The sequence below is a fragment of the Mustela nigripes genome, chromosome 4 (genome assembly GCF_022355385.1).
Source record: "Mustela nigripes isolate SB6536 chromosome 4, MUSNIG.SB6536, whole genome shotgun sequence".
Taxonomy (NCBI): domain Eukaryota; kingdom Metazoa; phylum Chordata; class Mammalia; order Carnivora; family Mustelidae; genus Mustela; species Mustela nigripes.
Genome location: NC_081560.1, coordinates 21,240,162 through 21,249,736, shown reverse-complemented (window position 1 = coordinate 21,249,736; position 9,575 = coordinate 21,240,162).

The following is a 9,575-nucleotide window of genomic DNA, read 5'->3' as shown; positions in this document are numbered from 1 at the left end:
ATGATAAACAACAGAAGGACCCTGGAAGAAACAGAAAATTCCAGGGAGCGAAGGTACTTTAGAAAGAACTAAAAAAAAAAAAAAAAAAAAAAAAAAGTTTTGTTAGTGTCCCTATTTAAGAAGCAATCATTTAGGAAGCAATAATTACATCCATAAAACATGAAAAACACCACCACAAAATACAAGAAACAACCATCCAAGAGAAAGATCAATCGAATGAAAATTCTGGCCCCGCAAAGCCAGAGTGAACGCCACGGGCACGCGCCTGGGTACCATAACCTCACAGTCGTGACTCCAAGGATTTAATTCTACCACACTGACAACGCCTTGCCTAAGATGGGCGGTACTCACAGCATAGTCAGAAGTTCACACTGCAGACGGGGGACATGTCCATGGTGAGGAGACAGGGAAACCGAGACCCACTGTTCAAGAACACCTGAGTCTGTTCTTCATTCCTCTGCTGGGCTGCAGGATGACCCACCAGCTCCTCTCAGTACCCGTCTGTCCTTTTCTACAGAAAGAAGGAAACCAAAGGTTGTGTTTTTATAGTGACATAATGAAGACTCCCGGAAAGTATTACGAAGGAAGAACTAGCTTCGTATAAAGACTTCAAGATACTAAAACATATTCATGGGTAACATGTGCGACGTTTTTCTGTGGAACTTCACAGAGAAGATAAACACTTCTCCCATCTGGGTGACTCGCACACTATCCTTCCTGAAAGTAGAGAGAGAGAATGGGATATTCCCAAAGCCCTGTTTTTAGAACCAATAATTCCGTAATGCCCTGTTTACTATTCTGAAATAAAATTCATTGGTAAATAGTAACTATTTATTTTATTTTTATTTTATTATTTTTATTTATTTATTTATTTATTTTATTATTTGAAAATATATGTATTTTTAATAATGTATTAATTTTTTAATATACATATTATTTTAAAAACATCAATACAATACTCTAAACGTAACATACAGGAGAAAGTAAAAGAAATCCAATTTATAATAAAATACTGCATATTCAATACATAAACAATTTTTTAGGTTCGATGAACTGTGTAATGAAATAGATGCTTTTTAACTTGCTTATAAGGAATAAGCTTGGAGTGCTTGCTTCGGCAGCACATATACTAAAAAAAAAAAGAGAGGAATAAGCTTGGATTACGAGAAGCCAAATCAGAAGTCTTCCATCTTAAAAGTACTGGAAAACAAAACAGGAGCAGTATGGGTGGACAACAAGATGAAAAGGAGTATATTTTGTGTATATTAAAAGTATGCAAAGGTTTCTTGTGTTCTTATTTAAATGGAGATAGGTCTAGGCTCAAGTAATTATGAGCTGATTTTTATATCCAAGATGGCAGCTGAAAGTCATGTGAGATGCAGGACAATTCTTTCTGTCTCTTCCACCATGGAACATCTTAATTCTCTTCCACCCATTTAAAAAAAGCCTTCACTGTAGAACCAAACACCATCTCATTCCTACTAAGTCCTCTAGGAGGCGGTACTGTTCCCATGAGAATCCCTGGCTAGATGAGCTATGGAAGACTGCTTCTAGCTTTTATGGTCCATCACTAAGACTCTAATCCTGAAGGACAAATCAGCAGTACACTTTAGAAATGTATTAATTTACTATGGAAAATGACTGAAAAAATTAATTTAGGTTAGGCGTATGCCATTAACTGGAGCCATAGTCAATATTATTTCCTCTTCCTGAATTCAAGATAATTGCTTACTCCATATAGACTACGGAGTGACAAACTCTCTCTCTGCCATTTATTTACACAGCACAAAGTGATCCAGATTTTAGAATTTTTAACATTCAAATCTGGTTAATTAATAATAAAAAGGGAGTTTTTCATAGAACTCTACAACTCTCATTTCCTCAAACAAGAATTAATGCATTCTTTCACATGTGGTCATTACAGGAAGGGGGGGGGAGCCATTTACTGTAAATGCTTTTCTGATGCAATTCTACCACCTCTTTCAAAGAGAGAATTCATCCAAGAAGCCTTAGTCACTTTTTCAAGAAAAATGCCACTGCACTGAATGTACACAGACTAAACCACATGCCTGAGCAAAGAAGCGGAGCAGATCCCACCACCAGAAAACATGGAGAGAGGAGAGGCGGGGTGGGGGGGGGGGGGGGGGGGGGGGGGAAGGGAATCTCATGTCAGAACAGATTAAGGAGTACGTCTCAAAATCTGGCCTTTAGTACAGGGAGAAGTCTGACACACATACAACATCACTGTTTCACAAATCAAATGCAAGCATCGATATCCCCCCTGCCCAACTTTTAAAGCTACTTCCTAAAAATATAAGACTTCAGCTCTAAACCAGGAAGCTATGTGTAATTAGTATCTTAGCAACTATAGTTATTTCATTTTCCAAAAAATTTCATGCACGGAAAGAAAAATGGAATCCTCACTTTACTATCTGAAAATGAAACTACATTTTGAAGGTCGATTTCATATTAAAAGGATGATATACAGAGGGGGGAAAAACTTAAGACAAATAAGTTCTGAACTCTTCTCAAAGACAGGACTAATCCTTCTAAAATCTCATATCCACCCAAAGAAAAGAAAGGAAGGATTTCTCCAATTTATCCTTACCTGAATCACCATTAATTCTTCTAAGAGCCAGATGCACCGACTTGTTTCTATAGCACAGTCAATGCTAAGCCCCAAACCAAGCAATCGCCCAAAACGCAAAGCATTTGCTGCTGGAGCCTGAAAATCCCCTTGATGAATGAAACTGCCCCTCGTAATATCCACATTCTGAGCCAGCTATTGGCTACGAGAAGGCAGCACGTGTGGAAGTCTGATTTGCCCGCTCCCGGGCATGCCTCTCTTATATCCCATCTCAGAAAGACTACAGACACACAGTTCCTGAGTGAGTCAAAACCAGAAAGGGTTCGTTTCTCAGTAGCATTCTCTCTAACGCTACGGAAACCACGGGGAGAACAAACCACAGTGAGCCTCTCCTTCGCTAGGCAATGCCAACGAAAGAAAGAATTATTATGTCAACACTGGCAATGTACAAATGAATCCCAAACCTCTGCCAAGTTTTTCCTGTTATATGACCGCCTGTGAGTTATACATAGGTATAGGCTTGGTGCACATTATTTTTAAGTCAAGAATTCTGAGCCATGGTTTGGAGGCTCAAAACAACCAAGAAGTAATGAAAATTCTCAAAAGAAATGTAATCTTTGGGCTACACTAATAATGATCAAGAAATTAAAACCAAGAATAACACAGCAATGGTGTAAACTGATCTTTTTAGAATTAGGGGTTTTCTTCTTCTTTTTTTTTTTTTTTTGGTTACAAAAAATATTTTACTTATTTGACAGAGAGAGAGAGCACAAGCAGGCAGAGCAGCAGGCAGAGGGAGAGGGAGAAGTAGGCTCCCCGCTGAGCAAGGAGCCTGATGTGGGACTCAATCCCAGGACCCTGGAAGGTTATTTCTTGTATTTTGTGATGACCTGAGCCGAAGGCAGATGGTTAACCACTCGACTGAGCCACCCAGGTGTCCCAAATCAGGGGTTTTCAGCATGTAGTCCTTGGACCATGTGCTTAGAATGACCTAAGACTGGACTTAGGATCTGTGGGGTGGGGGCACCTGGGTGGCTCAGTTGGTTGAGCGTCTGACTCTTGATTTCGGCTCCAGTTGTGATCCCAGGGTCCTGAGACTGAGCCCTGCATCAGGCTCCATGCTCAGTGGGAAGTTTGCTTGGAACTACCTCTCACCTTCTACCCCTCTCCACACTCCCTCTCTCTAATGAATAAATCAATCTTTAAAAATAAAAAATAAAAAAGAACCTCTGGGGTGGAGCTCAGTTATCCCCATGTTAACTAGACTCATCTTATATACTTTGAAGTTTGAGGACTATTCTTCCTGTCAATGCAACTGAACAGCTGATTATAGTTGCTGTCACTTTCCTTTCTTATTCAGTTATTTTGTCTTCGATTACTGTTGAAATCAGAAGCAATAAGAACTATTTGTGGCTTTAAGTCCCCGGTGGGGGGGGTGAGCAGAGCTGGTCTGGGTTCACCTGACCTTCCCTTACCCCCACCGCCTCTCTATCCCTCCAGACTCGAGCTGCAGAACGTGAAAAATGTAGTACTTGAGGTTGAGATGAACATTACATTAAAAGATGCTACCACTGGAAAACAAGCAAAATTTACAACTGCTAACAGCAAGAGGAAGAAAATGAAGGAGACAGGACACTCAGATTACTGACTGCTGACCACGTTCCAGGTGTCAGGTCAAGAACTTTCTATCAGTTTGTTGCCTCAGAAGTCTCACCAAAAAATAACTTCTTCAGAAGTGTACAAAGACACAAGTTCAGGATTCTACACCTAATAGCAGGGACACAGCAGCAGTGCATTCCCTAAGCTGGACTTGACACTGGCCTCCTGTGCCCACCTCCACCTCCATCATCCCCTGCACATAAAGGATTTTTTTTTTTTTTTTTAACAACTGATTGATTGAATGGACTGATTGATTTGTGTGTGAGAGAGAGAGTACGCTCTGGCATGTGGGTGCGAGAGGCAGAGGGACAGGAACCCAAGCAGACTACTTGCTGAGCACTGGGAGCCCGACATGGGGTTCAATCCCACAACGTGAGATCATGACCTGAGCCAAAATCAACCAACTGGCTCAACCAACTGAGCCACCCAGGCGCCCCACATAAAAGATTTTTTAAAAAGGAAACTGAGAAATGTATCTGAAATGATGCCATCTTCCCATAGCTCTTGTCTGCGGTACCTTCTTTATCCAACTGAACACTGTGGTACCTTTCAGAATATTTACAATACTTTTCGATCAGAGAACAATCCCCTGTTCTCTACTTTGACCAAATTTACTTCAGTCCGAAGTGCTGATGGGGGACGCCCCATCATTATAACATGAGCAGTAGAATCAGTGTTTTTTTGAGTATCATCAGCAAGTATGAGAACTATGTTTCACTTTAACACAAAGGATTTTACCTTCTTCCTCCAATACACATGAAGTGTCTAAGGCAATTTTCTGGATATGGGGAGGACCCCAACCAGCACATTTAGAAGTAAGTTCTCCAGTGCTCCCCTCTGTGTTTCAGGATGACTAGGCACTCGGACATCTGACAGTAAGGAAACCCACTGTATACCTTCAACTTTTTACCATGAGCTGCTGCAGAGTGTATCTGGTGTTCCAACTATTTTGTCTAACAGGATCTGTCAGGACAGCAGTTCTCACAACTATACGTTAGCATGGAACCAATGTGAACCCCAAATGAAATCATAGGAGAAAGTCCAATACGGACACCAGACAGAAGTGCAGTGACGTGTTGTTGTGGCGGACTAGAGGAGGGAAAGTCCCCCTCTGGGGGTTTACCTGGGCTGACTTACTCATCATCCCCCAAGGTGGCTACTGAGCCAACACCGCCAAGCCCCAAGGGCTCTATTGTTTTCAAAAGATTCTTTGTTTATTTATTTGGTGGGGGCAGGGAGAGAAAGCAGGGGGAGGAGAAGAGGGAGAGGGACAAGCAGACTCCCCGCCAAGCAGAGAGTGTGATGTGGGGCCTGATCCTTGACCCTGAGATCATGACTTGAGCCGAAACCAGGAGTCAGACCCTCAACCAACTGAGCCACCCAGGTGCCACCCAAGGGCTCTATTTTATCCCTTCTCATACCCTGGTGACTTTTTAAAACTTGGGTTTTATTTTATACTGTGTATGCCTTTGCATCTCAAAGTTGGGAATATACAAGAAATTTTCAAATGTCAAATCATATTTCAAGTGTGCTTACACTACATTCAACTTGGGAATCCTATTTTGTATTTGGCTAATGTGGACTCTAACACAAAAAAGTATGGTTTCTATTTGTATCTCTTTGGCAACAATATCCTTAGCATATTTGCAAATTCAACTTTTTTTTTTCTTTCTTTCTTTCTTTCTTTTTTTTTTGAGAGGGAGGGAGGTGGAGGGACAAAGGAAGAGAGAGAGAGAGAGAGAGAGAGAATCAAGCAGGCTCCACGCCCTGCACAAAGCCTGACATAAGGGCTGATCCCACCACCTGGAAATCATGACCTGAGTCAAAATCAAGAGTCAGCTACTGAGAAGCCCCCCAGGTCATGGTATAAACACAAAATTTTGTCAGGATAACAAATTTTATTTTATTTTATTTTAGATTTTTTATGTATTTATTTGACAGAGAGAAATCACAAGTAGATGCAGAGGCAGGCAGAGAGAGAGAGAGAGGGAAGCAGGCTCCCCGCTGAGCAGAGAGCCCGATGCGGGACTCGATCCCAGGACCCTGAGATCATGACCTGAGCTGAAGGCAGAGGCTTAACCCACTGAGCCACCCAGGCGTCCCCAAGATCAAAAGCTTTTGCACAGCATAGGAAACCGTCAACAAAACTGGAACTCCTGGATGCCCTGCTGTGATTCTACTTTTCATCGGTGGCTGTTAGCTTGCTACAGATGGTACAGTAAGTTTCAGACTATACATGAAAATACAAACAAACAAACAAAAATTACCTTGAGATCTAATATGAGGAATGAATTTGAAGTGTTGCCAGGTTATCGTTATTTTATTTTATTTTTAAAAATATTTTATTTATTTATTTGACGGAGATCACAAGTAGGCAGAGAGGCAGGCAGAGAGAGAGAGAGAGGAGGAAGCAGGCTCCCTGCTGAGCAGAGAGCACGATGTGGGGCTAGATCCCAGGACCCTGGGATCATGACCCGAGCCGAAGGCAGTGGCTTAACCCACTGAGCCACCCAGGCGCCCCAATCGTTATTTTAAAAAATGGACTACTACATCAGCACACAGAACAAAGACTGAAATGCCTTCATGAAGAACCAATACCTCTAATATTCTGCTCACAGAACATGTAACAGCCTTTTCTTCCCAAGTATTTTCTGACTGGCTTTTCCCCAGTTTTATTTTATTTATTCCAGTTTTATTAAAATAAATGCTATTTAGTTTAAAAGGTTAACGTGTCTCTTCCGGGAAAGACATCACGTTTCCAGTGTTCTTGCAAGACAGTGGTCAGAGCATAGGGGCTGTCCTGAGTCACTTGGGACTACCAACTTGAATCAGGGAAAGGCCTCAATGTTCTGTCCCTCAGAATAAACATAGTGTTTAAAAGTAGCAAACTCTATGTCCAAGACAGTGTCATAAACATTTACATACATAGAAGGGATAACAGTGACTTGTTGTTTCACAATTCATGATTAACTGTATTTCTCATTTCAAAGTAGTGTGAATTCTCCCATGATTTTCGTTTTAACTTATTATTAAAAATAATTATGGGAGCACTCTAGTCGTACTTGGATAATTTTAAAGCAGTCAACCTCATTCCAAGAACCAAAAGCATGGTTAAGAGAAATAAGTGGTTATGTTCCCCAAATATATCTATATTAGTGCTTAAGACTGGAGCTACCTTTCCCTTCGGAATGATGCTGCCAGTGACAGTAGCTAGATCAAGCCACAGAAGCAGATTTCACTTATGATGTATCTGTAATACGATATACCTGAAAGAAATGTATATTGTAACTGTACTGTAATACCAGTAATTATATAAGGAATAAACTAATAGAACTAAGAATTATTTTTATTTTTCTGTGTGCAAATGTGTAAGAAAATTTAATCAGAAGAGGATGACCTTCCCTAAGACACTCACGATTACTTAAAAGTTGATGACACTGGGGTGCCTGGGTGGCTCAGTGGGTTGAAGCCTCTGTGTTTGACTCAGGTCGTGATCCTGGGATCCTGGGATCGAGCCCCACATCCAGCTCTCTGCCCCGTGGAGAACCTACTTCCCTTCCTCTCTTTCTGCCTGCCTCTCTGCCTGCTTGTGATCTCTGTCTGTCAAGTAAATAAATAAAATCTTTTTTAACAAAAAAAGTTGATGACACTGGTTATTATGCCTTATTTTACTTCCAAATATACTACATTCTTTGATAAAGATTATATCCTTACCCTTGGGCTTAAAGCGGTGACTGGCATCCCTGGCGGAGGAGCTCTCCAAGACGGAAGAAGGCAAAAAGCTTAGAAAAAGATTTACTTGAAATATAGAAAAAAATGTGGTACTATGTTGGGTGAAATTCATGAAGACTAAAACCTGAAGAAGCAGTTGGACAAAGAAGAGGATTTAACAGATTTCTACCAGGTGAATGGTGAAGTGTGGGATTAGACCTCTTAGCTGAGCCGGACAGCCTGGCTGTTTTACGGAGTGGGGGAGTCTGGGAGGCCAACCCGAGGCAATGTGCGACTGGTCATGGGGGTGACCAGAATGTGTGTGAAGCGAGTGTTTATAACGTGGGAAGGCTTTGTGTGGTAAACCTGGTAAGAATTCAGTTGTCAGTCTTTCAAAAGAAGCAATTTATCTGGCCTGGCTGGTGACTCAGTGGATGAGAATAGAGTCGAGGCTCAGCAGGGGGCAGCGAGTGGTGTGTGTTTAGCTTCATGGTCACGGGGCATGAATAGCTCTAAGCAGGAGGCTCCCACGCTGGCCAAAAGGAACAGACCGAGCCTATAGATAGCACAGTGTAACAACTCTCTAGCTGTTACAGCAACTCTGTTCTAACAATCGAATCATTTTTCGGTGGTAAACTGGGGACTCCTTATTTAATTGGGAAGGGGTGGGATGGAATAGAAGTTAGGGATCACAATCTGAAAAACGGGTTCCTATTATCATACCTAACCTCACGCTGTTTCCTGAAAGTGATCACAGGACCCTACCTTAGAGTGATAGGAGCTCCACGTGGTTTTTTCTTTAGTAAGGTCTATACCCAATGTGGGGCTCAAACTCACGACCCAGATCAAGAGTTGCACACTCCACAGACTGAACCAGCCAAGAGCCTGAGCTACGTGCATTTTTAATGTCACAAACGTGCTAAAAGTAAATCTGAAATACAGTATTTAAAGGCCTTTTATTAATTTAGTTTAATTTATTTATTTGACAGACCGAGATCACAAGTAGGCAGGGCAGCAGGCAGAGATAGAGGGGTTACCAGGCTCTCTGCTCAGCAGAGAGCCCAATGTGGGGCTCGATCCCAGGACCCTGAGATCATGACCTGGGCCGAAGGCAAAGGCTTAATTCACTGAGCCACCCAGGCGCCCCACTTAAAGGCCTTATAGATCACAACACAAACTAAATAGACGGACTGTACTTCTGAATGGGGTGTGAGCATGAGTGTGACTGTGTGTTTCTAAAGCTGGGGAACTCCCTTTTCATTACTGGGCGCCTACGGAAAGAAAAGGAGAATATTGGTTATAGTCAAAGGTATTCCCTCCCATCTGGTTCTGGACAAAAGTCAAACCCTTAACGTGGTGTTTTTCAAACTGTAGGGTGGGTTGTAAAATAAACATGATGCATTACAAGCAGCATTTTTACAAAAACAAAACAACAGAATAAAATAGAAGAGTTTCTCACGCTCAGTGTAGCTATTAGTTTACAACATAGTTGTTTCTTTAATGGTGTGTGTGTTATGTGCACTTTTCCATGCTGTCAAACATAATCGGTTCTGGGAGTCCCAAGAAACAAAATGGTTTATTAGGAGAGAAGATTAAAGATCATGTTTGAAATGAGGGG